This window comes from Apium graveolens, chromosome 8, assembly GCF_009905375.1.
Source record: "Apium graveolens cultivar Ventura chromosome 8, ASM990537v1, whole genome shotgun sequence".
NCBI lineage: Eukaryota > Viridiplantae > Streptophyta > Magnoliopsida > Apiales > Apiaceae > Apium > Apium graveolens.
In genome coordinates, this window is record NC_133654.1 from 129664031 (window position 1) to 129680376 (window position 16346).

Here is a 16346-nt window from a genome sequence, read left to right on the forward strand (position 1 = left end):
GAGATTTAGTACCATATTTCCAGTGTTTCGAGTTGATCTATAATCCCTTGATAAAAATGTTTACTGTTAAAAGAGATTTTGTCATAAATCGGCATCAGTTTTTGAAATGAATAAAATATGGATTTTCAGTCCCAAAGGGGGATAAATGTTTTCTTTGAATAGTGGATCTGGACGGAGACGCGAGTCCTTTCCACACTTATAATGTAGGCTTAAAAGTTGCCTAGGGAATCCCATTAATGTTTTAGAACCCAGCGAGGTTCGGGATTACTTCGCGGCTGATCACCGGCTGTAATCCGTTGCGTCATAAAATACTTTTGTTTAAGATATGATTTTGAAAATATTTTGATACAAGCAAATGATGCCATCACCCAAAGTTTTATCTCTTGTTATTATTGGTTATGTCTTCACATTGTCATTCTTTAATATATATCTCTATTTATGTTTCGCATCGTATTATTTAGCGCTTGTTGAGCATTTGGCTCACTCCTTGCTTTACCCTGATATTACAGCTAGCAGCTATGGTTAGATTCAAGCAGACAGCACGTAAGACCTGTGACGCTGATGCGTATGTTCGAGCTCAGGTAGAATAAGGGATAGTTTTGTGTGAGGACTCGAAATTAAAATTAGTTGTAATAGATGGTAGTGTTGGGCTGTTCCAAACCCTAAACTGTAAGATCTTGGATTTGGTTATGTTTACTTTCTTCTAAATATTATAATAATTATATTTAATTTTGTTGGTTAAGTTGGGGGTGTGACAGGTTTTGTTATCAGAGCTACGGTTTAGAGTCCCTGGACAGCCCAAATAGGTTATAGGATATAAGTATAGGTTATAGATAATATGCGAGAGAGTAGGTTGAGTAAATTTATTATTATTAATATTAATACTCCTCTTATTGGTTTGTCAGCAAAGGGCGCATTCCTCGACACCCTCTGGGTCGGACGACACTATTGCTTTCTCCGTGTATGCTGAGTTGAGGCGCGAGTTTGACATGCTTCAGGGCAAGTACGACCGACTGATAGACCGACTGAAGAATGTGTACCCTGACAGCCGAAACTATGAAGGGAAACCCAAGGAGCAGATGATTGCGAGACTTGAGACTTTGGTTCAGTACGTCAACACTAAGCTTGAGGAGATGCCATTGCACCGGGACCGTACCAGCCAGTATGTCATCCAGATGGTGTCAGATGAGCTCCAGAGCATTGTGAAGACGCTTCGAGAGGAAAAGACTACCAAGCCCCATTCAGATGGAGTGGAGCCTTAGTTCTTTCCATTTATCTTTTCACGTTATTGTACTATCAGACTTCGTAGAATTCCCAGTTGTTTCCTTTAATTAAGCCTGTTGTTCCTAGAATCAGACTTTGTCCTAATCCTGATGTATTATGACCTTAAATTTCAGAAATTATGCACTATCGTTCCATTAGCTCTCAACTGTTATTTTACGCTTTTATATGCATCGCCATATCTGTTTAATTTAAAATTTGACCTCATATGAAAATAAGAATGCCATGCGATACCCTCGAATTATTTCAATCTGTTTTGACATAACTCTTATTTCAGGATCATGCCCCCCAAAAAGAAGAACCCAACAACCACATCTACCACATACCCAAATATTCTTCGACTATTGGAAACTTTGCAACAACAAACCAATGCTATAGCTCAACAACAACTAACTCTTCAACAACGAATTGAAAACCAAGATAACCGTGAACCACACCAACCACCCGAGCCACCAGTACGACCCCGACAAATTGTCACTTTCAAGGCTTTTCAGAATGTGAATCCACCTGCATTTTATGATACCACTGATCCGGTAATAGCTAACACATGGATTAAGGAAATGGAAAGAGCTTTTGAGTTGGTACAGTTAGGAGACGATCAGAAGACGCCATATGCTACTTACTTCTTGAAGGGCGAAGTCATCTATTGGTGGGAATCAGTAAAAGCTATGGAAGCAACTCCGCAGGTTTCTTGGGAGAGATTTAAGAAGTTATTTCTGGAAAAGTATTACCATAAGAACATGCATAATCAGATGGAGCTTAAATTTCTGGAGTTGAAGCAAGGGAACATGACGGTACTGGAGTATGAGAAGAAGTTCACTGAGTTGTCAAGGTTTGTGACCATGTATACCAGCACTGAGGAAGAAAAAGCGAAGAAATTTCAGCAAGGATTGGAGCCTTGGATCAGAGATAGAGTGGCTATGTTTGAGCTTGAAACCTATGCGGGAGTAGTACAAAAAGCTTCTCTGATTGAGAATAATGGGATGCAGTCAAGGAAGGAAAGGGATAACAAGAAAAGAAAGGTTCCGTTTTATGGAGAGAAGTCTGAAGCCGAAAATTCACAAGATCGGAGTGTTAAGAGGATTGGGTTTCATAAGGGTGGAAATGTTCAAAAGAAAGGGAATTTGGGCAAAAGACAAGAATTGAAAGGGAACAACCAGGCAAGCCAAGGGCAAGCGGGAGAAAACAGGTTCCAGAGACCGGAATGCAAGCACTGTGGACGAAGGCACCTCGGAGTATGTAATAAGCTGAGCATGACATGCTATAGGTGCAACCAGAAGGGACATTTGGCAAATGAGTGCAAGATGCCGAAGCCAGGAGTTACATGTTACAAATGTGGAAAGACTGGACACATAGCTAGGGAGTGCAAGGCGACCAGACCAGTCAAAGCTTTAATGAATGTGGCAAGTACCAGTGCAAGCGTGCCAGCTGAGGTATTAGCATTACCTCCACCACCTAAAACAACCCCGCCAGCAACAACAAGGACATTTGATCTGAAGATGAAGGATGTTGTTCAGAATTCTGAGGTGATAGCAGGTACACTTTTACTCAATAATATCAAAGCTAAAGTATTGATTGATTCGGGAGCAACAAGATCTTTCATATCAGAAACTTTTGTTGATAAACTTCAATGTGATAAAATGGTTATGAGCGAGGTAGTAAATGTGGTAATTACAAACCAATAGAAGATTCATGTGAATCAATTCTGTCCGAAGTGTGAGATTGATATTTCAGGGTATAAATTTTCAGCCGACTTGATACTCTTCAAGTTGGGAGAGTTTGATATAATTTTAGGAATGGATTGGTTAGGGAAGAATAACGCCCAGATTAATTGTAAGACCAAGAAAGTGTATATAAAGATGAAGAGTGGAGAGAAGGTAGTATTTAAGGGGCAGAGGCAAGAATAACTATTTCTTACAATCGTTCAGGCTAAGAAGCTACTTAGAAAAGGTTATGAGTCGTTCCTAGCTTATGTAGTGGATTCAGAAAAAGGCAGTCCCAACATAGAAGATATCCCCGTAGTTAACGAGTTCCCTGATGTATTTCCAGATGAACTACCAGGCTTACCACCAGATCGACAAATCGAGTTCGAGATCAACCTTGCTACAGGCATGGAACCAGTTTCAAAGGCCCCATATAGGATGGCACCAACAGAAATGAAAGAGTTGGCGAGCCAGCTACAAGAATTATTGGATAAAGGAGTGATACGGCCAAGTACATCACAATGGGGAGCACCTGTTCTGTTTGTAAAGAAGAAAGATAGAAGTATGCGGCTATGTATAGATTATCGGGAGTTGAATAAGGTAACGATTAAGAACCGCTACCCGCTACCAAGAATAGATGACCTTTTTGACCAGCTGAAGGGAGCAAAGTGCTTTTCAAAGATTGACTTGAGATCAGGATACCATCAATTAAAGATCAAGGAAGAAGACATTCTCAAGATAGCATTCAGGACCAGATATTGGCATTATGAATTCCTAGTAATGCCGTTTGGATTGACCAACGCCCCGGCCGCATTTATGGATCTGATGAATCGGGTATTTAAGAAGTATTTGGACAAGTTTGTAGTGGTATTCATTGATGACATCCTTATTTATTTCTAAGCTGGAAGAAGAACATAAGCAACACCTATGGATAGCATTGGAGATACTTCGTCAAGAGAAGTTGTATGCCAAGTTTACCAAATGTGAGTTTTGGTTAAAGGAAGTTCAATTTTTGGGGCATGTCATTGGAAATGAAGGAGTTAAAGTGGATCCGGCAAAGATTGAGGCGGTTATGAGTTGGGAGAGGCCAAAGACACCTACGGAAGTGCGAAATTTTCTAGGATTGGCAGGGTACTATAGAAGGTTTGTCAAGGATTTTTAAAAAATCGCTACGCCATTGACCAAGTTAATCAGGAAGAATCAAAAGTTCGAATGGAGTGCAGAATTTGAGGATAGCTTTCAAGAGTTGAAACAGAGATTGGTAACCGCTCCCGTGTTAGTACTACCATAGGACCAAGGGAACTTTGTGATATTCAGCGACGCTTCTCATAAAGGATTGGGTTGTGTGTTAATGCAACACAGTAAGGTGATCGCGTATGCGTCAAGACAGTTAAAATCGTATGAGTTGAAGTACCCGACGCATGACTTGGAAGTAGCCGTCATAGTGTTCGCACTTAAGATTTGGAGACATTACCTCTACGGAGAAAAGTGTGAAATCTACACAGATCATAAGAGTTTGGAGTACATTTTCACTCAGAAGGAGCTCAATATGAGGCAGAGGAGATGGCTGGAATTGATCAAGGACTATGATTGCTCGACAAATTACCATCCTGGAAAGGCGAATGTTGTGGCCGATGCTCTAAGCAGGAAGGAGAGATTGAATATGATGGCAACACCAAAGGAACTGACTGAAGAGATCAAGAGATTTGGACTGGAACTCTATGATTGTGGAAAAGTTGAAGAAGTTTATCGTGCGATGACTTTTCAGCCAATACTAGTGGAAAGGATAAGGAAATGTCAGGAAGAAGTGATGGAGAAAGAGAAGAATCAGCTAACTGGAGAGGAGATTAGCACTCAAAAGGATGAGCAAGGTATACTAAGGTTTTCCTCAAGAATTTGGGTTCCTCATGTACCTGAATTGAAGAATGAAATCCTACAAGAAGCCCACAATTCAAAATTTTCAATCCACCCGGGAAGCACCAAGATGTATCGGGACTTAAAATGGAACTTTTGGTAGCCAAATATGAAGTAGACGTGGCAGAATGGGTTACGAAGTGTTATACTTGTCAAAAAGTGAAGGCAGAACATCAACGACCAAGCGGATTAATTCAGCCCCTAAAGATTCCAGAATGGAAATGGGAAAATATTGCTATGGACTTTATAGTGAGACTACCGCGAACGAAATCCGGACATGACGCTATATGGGTGATAATTGATCGTCTTACGAAGTCAGCACATTTTCTTCCAATTAATGAGAAGTCGTCATTGGACAAATTGGTTCATCTATACGTGCGTGAAATCGTACTAAGGCATGGAGTACCCGTATCGATAGTTTCAGACAGAGATCCCCGATTTAACTCAAGATTCTGGAAGCAATTTCAAGAAAGTCTTGGCACGAAGTTGAATATGAGCACGGCGTACCACCCGCAGACTGATGGTCAGAGCGGAAGGATAATTCAATCGATCGAAGACATGTTGCGCAGTTGTGCAATCGATTTTGCAGGAAGTTGGGACGACCACTTGCCATTGATTGAATTCTCTTACAACAATAGCTATCATTCCAGTATTGGCATGCCACCATACGAAGCTTTGTACGGGCGAAAATGTAGATCACCGACAAGTTGGGATGAAGTAGGAGAAGGAAGGATTCTCGGCTCGGAATTGGTACAACAATTGCATGACACAGTCAAGTTAATTCAAAGAAGGCTACTTGCTGCTCAAGATAGACAGAGGAAGTATGCGGATCCAGCGCGTAAGGATGTTCGATTCCAAGTTGGCGAAGCTATTTTGTTGAAGGTGTCGCCTAGAAAAGGGTTGTCTAGATTTGGCAAGAAAGGGAAGTTAGCACCTAGATATTTAGGTCCTTTTGAAATTTTGAGTCAAGTGGGGAAGGTAGCCTACGAGTTAGCCTTACCACCTCAGATCAGCATGTTCATAATGTATTCCATGTGTCGTTGCTTAAGAAGTACAATCCTGACGCTAACCATGTGATAGACTATGAACCTGTAGAAATTCAGGCAGACCTGTCACTCGTGGAGCAACCTGTCAAAATACTCGACTGGCAAGAGAAGAGTCTTAGAAATAAGTCAGTAAAGTTAGTAAAAGTATTTTGGAGGAACCCTAAGGTCGAAGAATCGACTTGGGAGTTAGAGTCTGATATGCGTTCCTGGTATCCTCATCTGTTCTCTTAGATTCTGGGGACAGAATCCCTTAAGGGGGAGAGGATGTTACGACCGGAATTTTCGTGTAATATTATTTGTGGTTTTGGTATAATATTAAAGTCGAAAGTAAATATGTTCAATGATTGCGCGTTTGTGTTAGTGAGAATTTCTGCATTATAAAATTTTTAAGTGTAGTTCATGATTTTTCAAAGTAAAAGTTTATTTATTTCCTTTATTCTTGATTTATAAGGAATATTCTAAGCCTTGGAGAAATTTTCTTTTAAAGGATATTTTGTTCACAAATTTTGAAAGTGATTTTATAAAATTTCTAAAAATCCAAATTATTTTATGGTATAAATTTTATAATTTTTGAACTTTTATTTTATTATATAGAAATAAATCTTTGAAAATAAGTTACTTATTAATTATCAAATTACAGGGTTGCCCTTGCATGCAAATCCTTTTCTATTCAACTTAAAGGGCTAAAAAGACAATTCCAACCCCACTAACTCTCATCTTACTAGCCAAATTACTTCTTTGTCCTTGCATGCAAAATGACCTAACCTTGCTAGAGGGCTACTTTTGTCAATTACCAATTCCACTCACATTTGTTCAAATCAAAACCATAAAAACAAGCACAAGTTGTCATGATCATTTCACACTCCACCCTCACCTCACTCTCTCCTCCCTCCGTTCTCCCTCTCCTCTCGGCCCTCCCCCTCTCCTCTCGGATTTTAGCCGAAAACCTACCCCCTCCCCTTTTCTTCATTCCTCATTCAAGCTCCCACCTTCCATACAAGTAAATATTACTTCTCATATCATGATCATATATAATTCAAAGAGTTTTGAGTAAAAAGTTTAAGTTTTAAGTTTGCATGTCAAGGTTTTAGTTGGAACTCAAAGTACAATCTTGATTCTTATGGATTTAATGTTATTTTTGAGAGGACTACAAGGAATGGTGAAATGCCAAGTCTTGAAAACGAGACTCTTGATATTGAATGGCCATTTCCCTTCCATTTCATTCGGCCATGACCTTAAGGGAGCCGAATGAATGGTCCTTGAGATTATTCTTGTTGCCTTGATTCATTTCTATGTGTTTTTGGTAGTGATAACATAAATTTTGTATCAAAAAACTTGATAAAACCCTTTGCATGCTAAGTGATCATCTAGATATAGCTATTCCTGGGCTTGATGTCGATTTCATGATAGAATATATTTAGAAAATATGTTTTTTTGGTTTGTAAAACTCGAAGTCATGCATGCATGTAGATTTCTCTTGGAATGTTGGAAGGTTTTGATCATTTGGAAAGATTTTGTTAGTAAGCTTTAATTTCAGTAGGGATAAGGTGTTAATCTTGATTAGTGCTCCTTGATGCATGGTAATAATTCGTGTATATATTTTATAAGAATATTTAACTTGTTATTTTCAAAAACTTGATGACTTATAAATTGTGTAATGTGATTTTCATTGTTTTGTCATGTTGCACCCTAAGTAAGGATGATCTCCAGCAAGATTATTTTGAGTGTAAGGGAGTTAATTCAGTAGATCACCATAGTGAAGTCATGGTTTGGGTATTTGAGTTGTTGGTGGTTGAGTTTGTCAAGTAAAAATCTTGGAGAAAGGAGAGTCTTAGTTTCTGCAGAAAATCAGTTTAGTACCCTGAGGTTTAGAGTGAGTTTTGACCATGTCATTGATGTGCACTCTGAGGCCCAAGCCACCAGAAGCTAGTATTAGGAGTATATAAAAGGTTTTAGGTGTTGCTTGGAGGTTTATAAGTCGTTTGGTTAGGTGCACAAGTGAAATCACAAAATCTGTCCAGCAGGGAACAGTTTTGTTGCAACTTAGAAATAGAAAGTTTTGACCATGTCATGGGTAGGCCCTCATTAGGCCCTGTTGGGCCTTAGTTAGAGGGAGTGTCAGAGAAGTGTTTCCAGCCATAGTTCATAAAATAGGAGTTAGAACCATGTGTCACAAGTTAGTTCAAGTCAGGACGTTTTCTGCCCAGAAAAACAGGGGAATCATGGACTTTAAGCTTAGGCCCAAGGAGGCCCAAGCTAGGCCCTTGAGCCACATCAAGTTTGGGAGATGCCTTATGGTCATAAGAGTCTAGTGTAAGAGTTTTGGAGGAAAACTTGTAGTTTAAGGGTATCTAATGCACTCAAGAAACCCTAGATGTCATTCAGAAATTTACTCCAGTGAGCACTTTCACTTATCGCATAGTTTTAGAACACTTAGGAGAGAGATCTAGGTTGACCACTATGGTTTTAAAATAGTATATAGTCAGTAGAACAAAAGGTCCAAGTGAGGGTCAATAGGTTTTGGATAGTTTAGTAAAGGTACATCGGGTTAGGAAGCCAAAATTTGGAGACTTTGTCTAAGTATAGTTACCAAGTGACTTAAGTTGGGGATCGAGATCATCCAAGCCTAGTGTTGCATTATGATGTATGTGGTATTATTTGATATTAAAATATGATATGTGAATATATGTGGCTATGTGTACAATTATATTTATAAGGTGAATATAAATTAAGTGCATATAGGCCTAAGTGCCATTCGTGTTTAATTTCGGGTTGTAAATAGGTTAAGTTGGTGAGAATATATTATAATGAGGATTATTATTTATGTAGGATCTCAAGACGAGGGTAAACTTGCCATAAAGGTCGAGTGAAGCTTCCAGTTGCTCCTACCATCCAGACCAGACTAGCCTTTCTCAAGGCAAGTGATTCAACTTATCTTTCGTATTCACTGCAAATGTGTAACAATTAGTTAATATATATATTGATGCGATTATCCTGAGTCATTTTGATATACTTGAACCAAGCGTATCTTAAGTTACCTTTGAATTATATAGAAATGCCATGAACCCTCAAGTACGTATTGCAAGTAGTTCAAAAGTCTTATCATGATAGTATATTAAAGTAATTTGAATGCCATGATAAAATAAAGAGTTGTTATAACACTTGATTGATCCTCTTGATTATCATGCTAATGATTCCTAGAGTATTGATATCTCACCCTGATGCTTGAATCTCTATAGAACTTTACCTTGATACCTAAAAGCCAGATATTCATCAAAGTTGTCCATAATTGATTGATACATCTCTTTATTACCCTAAAGTTTAACAATCCTAATATACCCTGAGCTAAAGATCATTTCTTCATACCTTAACACCCTTATTATTCATGAAGCTTATCTTCTTGATGTTCTAGCACTTGTATGTTGTCGAAAAACCATTGCTTTAAGCCTAGCTTGGCATTACCCCTTCATAATATCTAATAGCCTCGCAAAATTTTCTTGCCCAAGTTTTGTATATGGAATCCTTTTAGTTACCCAAATAGAGTAAAGTCTAGTGGATCATGGCCCTGAGATTTAGTACCATATTTCCAGTGTTTCGAGTTGATCTATAATCCCTTGATAAAAATGTTTACTGTTAAAAGAGATTTTGTCATAAATTGGGATCAGTTTTTGAAATGAATAAAATGTGGATTTTCAGTCCCAAATGGGGATAAATGTTTTCTTTGAATAGTGAATCTGGACTGAGATGTGAGTTCTTTCCACACTTATAATGTAGGCTTAAAAGTTGCCTAGGGAATCCCATTAATGTTTTAGAACCCAGCGAGGTTCGGGATTACTTCGCGGCTGATCACCGGCTGTAATCCGTAGCGTCATAAAATGATTTTGTTTAAGATATGATTTTGAAAATGTTTTGATACAAGCAAATGATGCCATCACCCAAAGTTTTATCTCTTGTTATTATTAGTTATGTCTTCATATTGTCATTCTTTAATATATATCTCGATTTATGTTTCGCATCATATTGTTTTGCGCTTATTGAGCATTTGGCTCACTCCTTGCTTTATCCTGATATTACAGCTAGCAGTTATGGTTAGATTCAAGTAGACAGCACATAAGACATGTGACGCTGATGCGTATGTTCGAGCTCAGGTAGAATAAGGGATAGTTTTGAGTGAGGACTCGAAATTAAAATCAGTTGTAATAGATGGTAGTGTTGGCTGTTCCAAACCCTAAACTGTAAGATCTTGGATTTGGTTATGTTTACTTTCTTCTAAATATTGTAATAATTATATTTAATTTTGTTGGTTAAGTTGGGGGTGTGACAACAAAAGTTGCATGGTATCCATTTAGCGAGCGTTAGGTTAGCGGATCCCAGACTATAAAAACCTTATGTCACTAGGCACAAAGTCCCCTAAGAACTTAATAACTCGAATACCAAAGAGCCCACTCGTGATCAATTGTGCATTGAACCATATTCTTTTTTTTCTTTTCTTTTTTTTCTCTTTTTTTTCAATTTCTGAGCAAGTGCGTTTCGCTCCATCTTGCTCAACCCTAGACTACTCGCATATAATACCAGCCGGCTACTAGCCATTTGACGCCTAGCCACAACTAGCAATGAATTTCAACTTTTTTCTCCAAATTTTTTTTTATCTATTCATATATTTTATCATTAAGAGCCTATCATGCATCCTAAGCATAAGCAATAGATTATCCTCGAAAACTATCAAACCATGACAATAATCTAGCCCTTCAGCATACTCTAAGACTTAGTGAAATTATAAGTGTTTCTAGCATGTATATCAATCTATCCAGATTCAACATCACTTTAACGCTATCACTACACTCGCATCAATATCACATATTAATCGGTAAAGCAACACAAAGGGATCATGGTATATACATGAGCTATATGACATGACAAACAAAGCTATAAATCCTAAAAAAACTATATGGCATAAATATATGCAACTATATGAACTAAACTAACATGAAAATGCAACTACATGACACACACACAAATATGTTCCTTAACTACCACCCCCAAACTTAAAATCTTCACTGTCCCCAATAAAGGTAATAGAAAGGAACATAGGGTATACCTACTCAGACGAATCATCATCACCCTCAGAGGGTGGAGTGTCAAGAGGTGGATAAGCAGAACTCTCACCAAAAAATGGGCCACTGGATATCACCTCCAAGACCTCTAAATATAGTCCCAAGTGCTAGGGTGAGCTCATCAACAAACCTACTCTACGACTCATACATCGCGTCCATCCTCCTGGAAAGCCTCATGTACTGGACATCAGCCAATCCTCAACCATCTCCTCTCGAAGAACCTGCCTCTCTCTGCATCTGACTGGGCCTAGCCATGGTAGCACTAGCTGCTGGAACTCCTCCTGGGAGTTCATAACCTAAACCATGCGGCTCAGGCTCTCCCCCCGTCCACTCCTGCATCGCGTTCAAAGTCGATGAATCAATGGGAGCGGCCGGCATCTGCAGCTACTCATAAGAAGGCCATTGAACTCCAACTGCCTTGCAAAGCTTTGTGATAATAGAGGCATACGGGATAAAGTATTGCGATCCCCTTAAAAACTTCAACATCCCTTGGTAGATGTACTCACCAAGGTCCACATAGTATTCTTCATTCAGAATTCCCTATAACAACCTAGCCCTTTCCACTGGAACCTTATGCGCATGCACAGACGGAAGAATATTAGCACATATGAATACATTCCGAGCACGAGCATACATGTTCATTGCAACCACAGGGAAATTACGATACTCATTGCATCCCCTTTTGAACTTCCACACTGTGCCCGGTCGACAGAGAGTAGACACAATCAAGTCCAAATCAAAGTCCTCGGGGGCTTTGTCATTCCACAACTCCTCTTGTGGTTTCCTCAATCGCTGGCCAATCACCCGGTGAATCGCCTCGGGCTGATAATCAACAATTAGCCCATGGACCACAGAAAACGTATTCTTTTCGGCCTTGGCATTCGCGTAGAACTCGCGAACGATACTCATCGGAACCGCCTCAGGTGATTTGCAGAAAGCAATCCAACCCTTCTCAGCAATCATTGGTAACAAATCACCATCCCTCCCTGAAGGCAATAAACCCCTCTCCTTCATAATGGGCTTCATAAGAAGCTTTGAGTACTCCTCTTCAGCAGCCACATCCAACAATCGGGGCCTCGCAACCGTGTTCCTCGACGAATCAGCAGTCGGAACGGTGCTGCTGCTTCCTACAGTTCGTGCTCTCTTTGGGGCCATTGAAACTGAGAATAAGGGTTTGAGATATTGTGTTTGGTGTATAGGAGAGAGTTTATAGAGTTAAAAGTGTGTGGGATATGTATGGAGGGGTTGTGTGTATATATAGGGCAAAAGTAGGGTTAGAATTTGAATAGGAGTGGGGAATGTGGTATGGTATGGGGGAATTTGTGGGTATGTAGGTTAGAAACTGTTTTTGTTTTTTTTGTGTTGTTTGCTTTTTTTTTCTTTGTCGGCTAGAAAAAAATTCTGAAATCAAGTTCGCAGGCGGCCGCCTGGAACTAGCAGGCGGGCTCCTGCAGGGTCTTTGGAAAAAAAAATCTGCGACTTTGAATCTATGACTACATAGGGTAAGTAAAATGGTCAAAGTTACCCACTAATCATGCATATACTGCATGAACCTATGCTAGCATGGCAAGTTCTAAATCTCAAGATTCACTGTCGCTTCACAAGAGATTAACAGGCTATCTTACATGTTCGTGACGCATATAAGACGAATAACCACAACCTATACCAGATATCATATAATCACCACATACCAGGGTATTAAAAAATTAACTAAAGAAATCCATAATAAATCCGCTAGGATCCCATGATCACGATTAGCCCATAAGAGAACTCATCGTCACCATGGGTTCATATGAAAGCATGATAATAACACACGATATAAACTAATAAAAATCCTGAATAAATAATGAAGTACGTCACAAGAGTATTAAGGTTCAAAGTATAAAAAACTAGCATCCATTGTTACAACGAATAAAAGAATTACAAGATGAACTATGCTTCCTCTTCTTCATTTTTTCGTGCTAAAACGGTCTTCTTAATCTTCTTGCCTTGCTCTTGATCTCGATAATTGAGAAAACGTCTTCTAAAAAGGCTTATATAATAACCTACAAGAACCAGCGCTAATAGAAGCCCAATTGAACTTGGAGAATAAAATCCAGTATCTGAAAATTCGACCCTAGGTGGCCGCCTCCAATCTCCAGGTGGGCGGCTGCTAGCGCGCGGTCGCCTGCTATCTCCAGGCGGGAGCCTGTAACCCTTCTGGAAAATTCCCAGAATTGCTTCTGTCTTTGCTGATTTCTTCACTCAACTCCCCTGGACTGATTCCTAGCACTTCCATAGGCCTTATTTGATGAAAAACATCTATCTAAGCAAGTTATACCCTGAAATGCAAAAACTCTCGAAAACGCGTTAAATACAAAAAATACTCGAGTTCAAGACACCAATTCAAGCCGTTATGAAGCGCTCTAAGTGGTATACAATGCCACTTATCAAATAACAATTGGTATCAGAGCAAGCACTTGAAGAAAAAAGAGTTTAAAGATCACAACAACAAACAAGATGAGCAAAAAGGATGTTGGAGTCAAGATTCCATTTCTGGACAAAGACAACTATCACCATTGGAAGGTGAAAATGCATCTGCATCTCCTATCACAAGATGAGGCCTATGTGGATTGCATAGAGAGAGGTCCTCATGTACCAATGAGAGCTGCAACTAAAAATGAAGCATTTGTTCCAAAGCCTAGAGTAGAATGGTCTGATCCAGACATTGAACAAGTTCGAAAGGATAAAAAGGCCATGAACATTATGTTTAATGGTGTTGATGGTGACATGTTTGACAACATCATAAACTGCAAAACTACCAAGGATGTTTGGGAAACTATTCAAGTTATATGTGATGGAACTGAGCAGGTAAGGGAAAACAAAATACAACTCTTGATTCAGCAATATAAGAATTTTCATAGTGAAGAAAGTGAGTCACTGACTAACATATTTAGTATATTTCAAAAGCTACTAAATGCTCTAAAGTTCCATGGAAGATTCTATCAAACAAAGGACTCAAACCTCAAATTTCTTAGATCTCTACCAAAGGATTGGAAACCCATGACAGTCTCTCTAGGAAACTCACAAGACTACAAGGAATTCACCTTGGATATACTGTGTGGAATTCTAAAGACCTATGAGCTTGAAATAGAGCAAGATGATAAAATGGAGAAATGAAGAAAGAAGGGAGGGTCCATTGCATTAGTTGTTGGGCAAGAAAAGGAGAAGGAGAAAAAGATTGAAGCTGTTGAATCTGCACCAAACTCCAGAGTTTTTGAAGGCAACGGAAAAGGGCTAGTAGCTGAACATGAAGACCAGCTTAGTCAAGATGATATGGATGACATAGATGAGCATCTTGTTTTTTTGTCCAAAAGGTTTGCCAAGCCATGGTTGATAAGTCTAAATTCAAATGTTTCAAGTGTGGCTTGGCTGGTCTTTGCTAGTGAGTGTAGAAAGTCTGGTTCTGGTAAAAAGAAGTTTGAGGCTGTTGATTACAAACATAAATACTTTGAGTTGCTCAAAAAAAAGGAAAGGGATTTCATCACACAAGAAATTGACTGGGCTGTTGATGGACTAGAAGATGATGAAGATACAAGCTATGTTAATCTAGCACTTATGGCCAAATCGGAAGTTAGTTCATCAAGTAATCTGGTAATCACCACTAATCTATCTGAGTTATCAAAAGCTAAGTGTAATGATGCCATAAATGACATGTTTACTGAATTATACCATCTGCATGTTACTCTCAAGTCTCTCACTAAAGAAAACACTAAACTTAAAGAGAACAGTCTGTTTTTGAGTGAGAGAAATACTGTGTTAGAAACTCAATTTATTGAGTTTGAAAACCTGAAAATAGAATGCAAGATTGCTAAAGATGAATTGACAGAATCCCTTAAGAAAGAGGATATTTTAAGAAAGCAGTTTGAACGAGAACAGGAAGTAATTAAGGCATGGAAATCATCTAGAGATGTCCATGCTCACATTACTAACGTTCAAGGTATAGAATCCTTCTGTGATGTAGCCTGGAAAAAGAACAAGGAGAAGATTGATTCCGATTTGGTTGAAGGACTTTCAACAGATGTGGATTCGATGGATGATGAAATTTATTCGTCGAATAACCAAAATGATTATCCGTCGAAAGACAATGAACCACATCCATTAATTCTGAGTAAACCAGTTAGCAAAGCTAAATTAGCTAAGCTAAATGAAAAATATGGATCAGTTTCTAAGAACTTTGTTCCATGAGAAACAAGTCAAGTGAAACAAAATAAGAGAGTCAATATAGGGCATCTGTCTATTAAACAATTAAATGACAGATTGGAGAAAATTGAAGTGAGAGTAGAATCTAAAAGGAAAAATAATAGAAATGGGAAAGTAGGGATTAAAAAGCATAACAACTACACACCTGATAAATTTGCTCCAAGAAAAGTTTGTTTTAATTGTGGTAGTGTTAATCATTTGTCTGTTAGTTGTAAATTTGCCAGGCATGCCTCCATGTCTGCACCTCCTTCAGTTCCCAGTATGCCTACAATGCTTGTGAATGTTATGCCTGCATAAAATTTGAATGCACAATTTGCTAATATGCCATTTGCACAAAATCCTTACTATGTTGCATTTAGTATGCCACAAATGCCATTTAGCTTTCCATACTGGAATACCATGTTTTCTCAAAATATGCCTTTCCATGTTAATCAACCTGTGCATAATAATTCTGCAATGATGAATGGTTTTAAGGGATCCACTCAATTGACTAAGGATGAACTTTAAATGCCCAAGTCAAATAAGGACAAACCCAAGAAACCTAAGAAAAAGGCTAACAAAACAGGACCCAAGGAAACTTGGATACAAAAATTAACTTGATTTGATTTTGCTGTGTGCATGGAAATAGAAAGAATCTTTGGTATTTGGATAGTGGGTGCTCAAGGAACATGACTGGAGATTCCACCCTGCTCACTGAGTTCAAGGAAAGAGCTGGCCCAAGTATCTCTTTTGGAGATGACAGCAAGGGTTATACTGTGGGATATGGCTTGATTTCAAAAGACAATGTCATCATTGAGGAAGTTGCTCTAGTGGATGGACTCAAACACAATTTGTTGAGTATCCGCCAGCTTTGTAATAAGGACAACTCAGTGACATTTAATACTGAAGCCTGTGTTGTGACCAACAAGGAGAGCAACAAAGTGGTTCTTATTGGAGTAAGAAAAGAAAATATGTACCTAGCCGACTTCAACTCATCTAATACAGAATCTGTCACTTATCTGTTCAGCAAGGCAAGTCAAGATGAAAGTTGGCTGTGGCATAAGAAG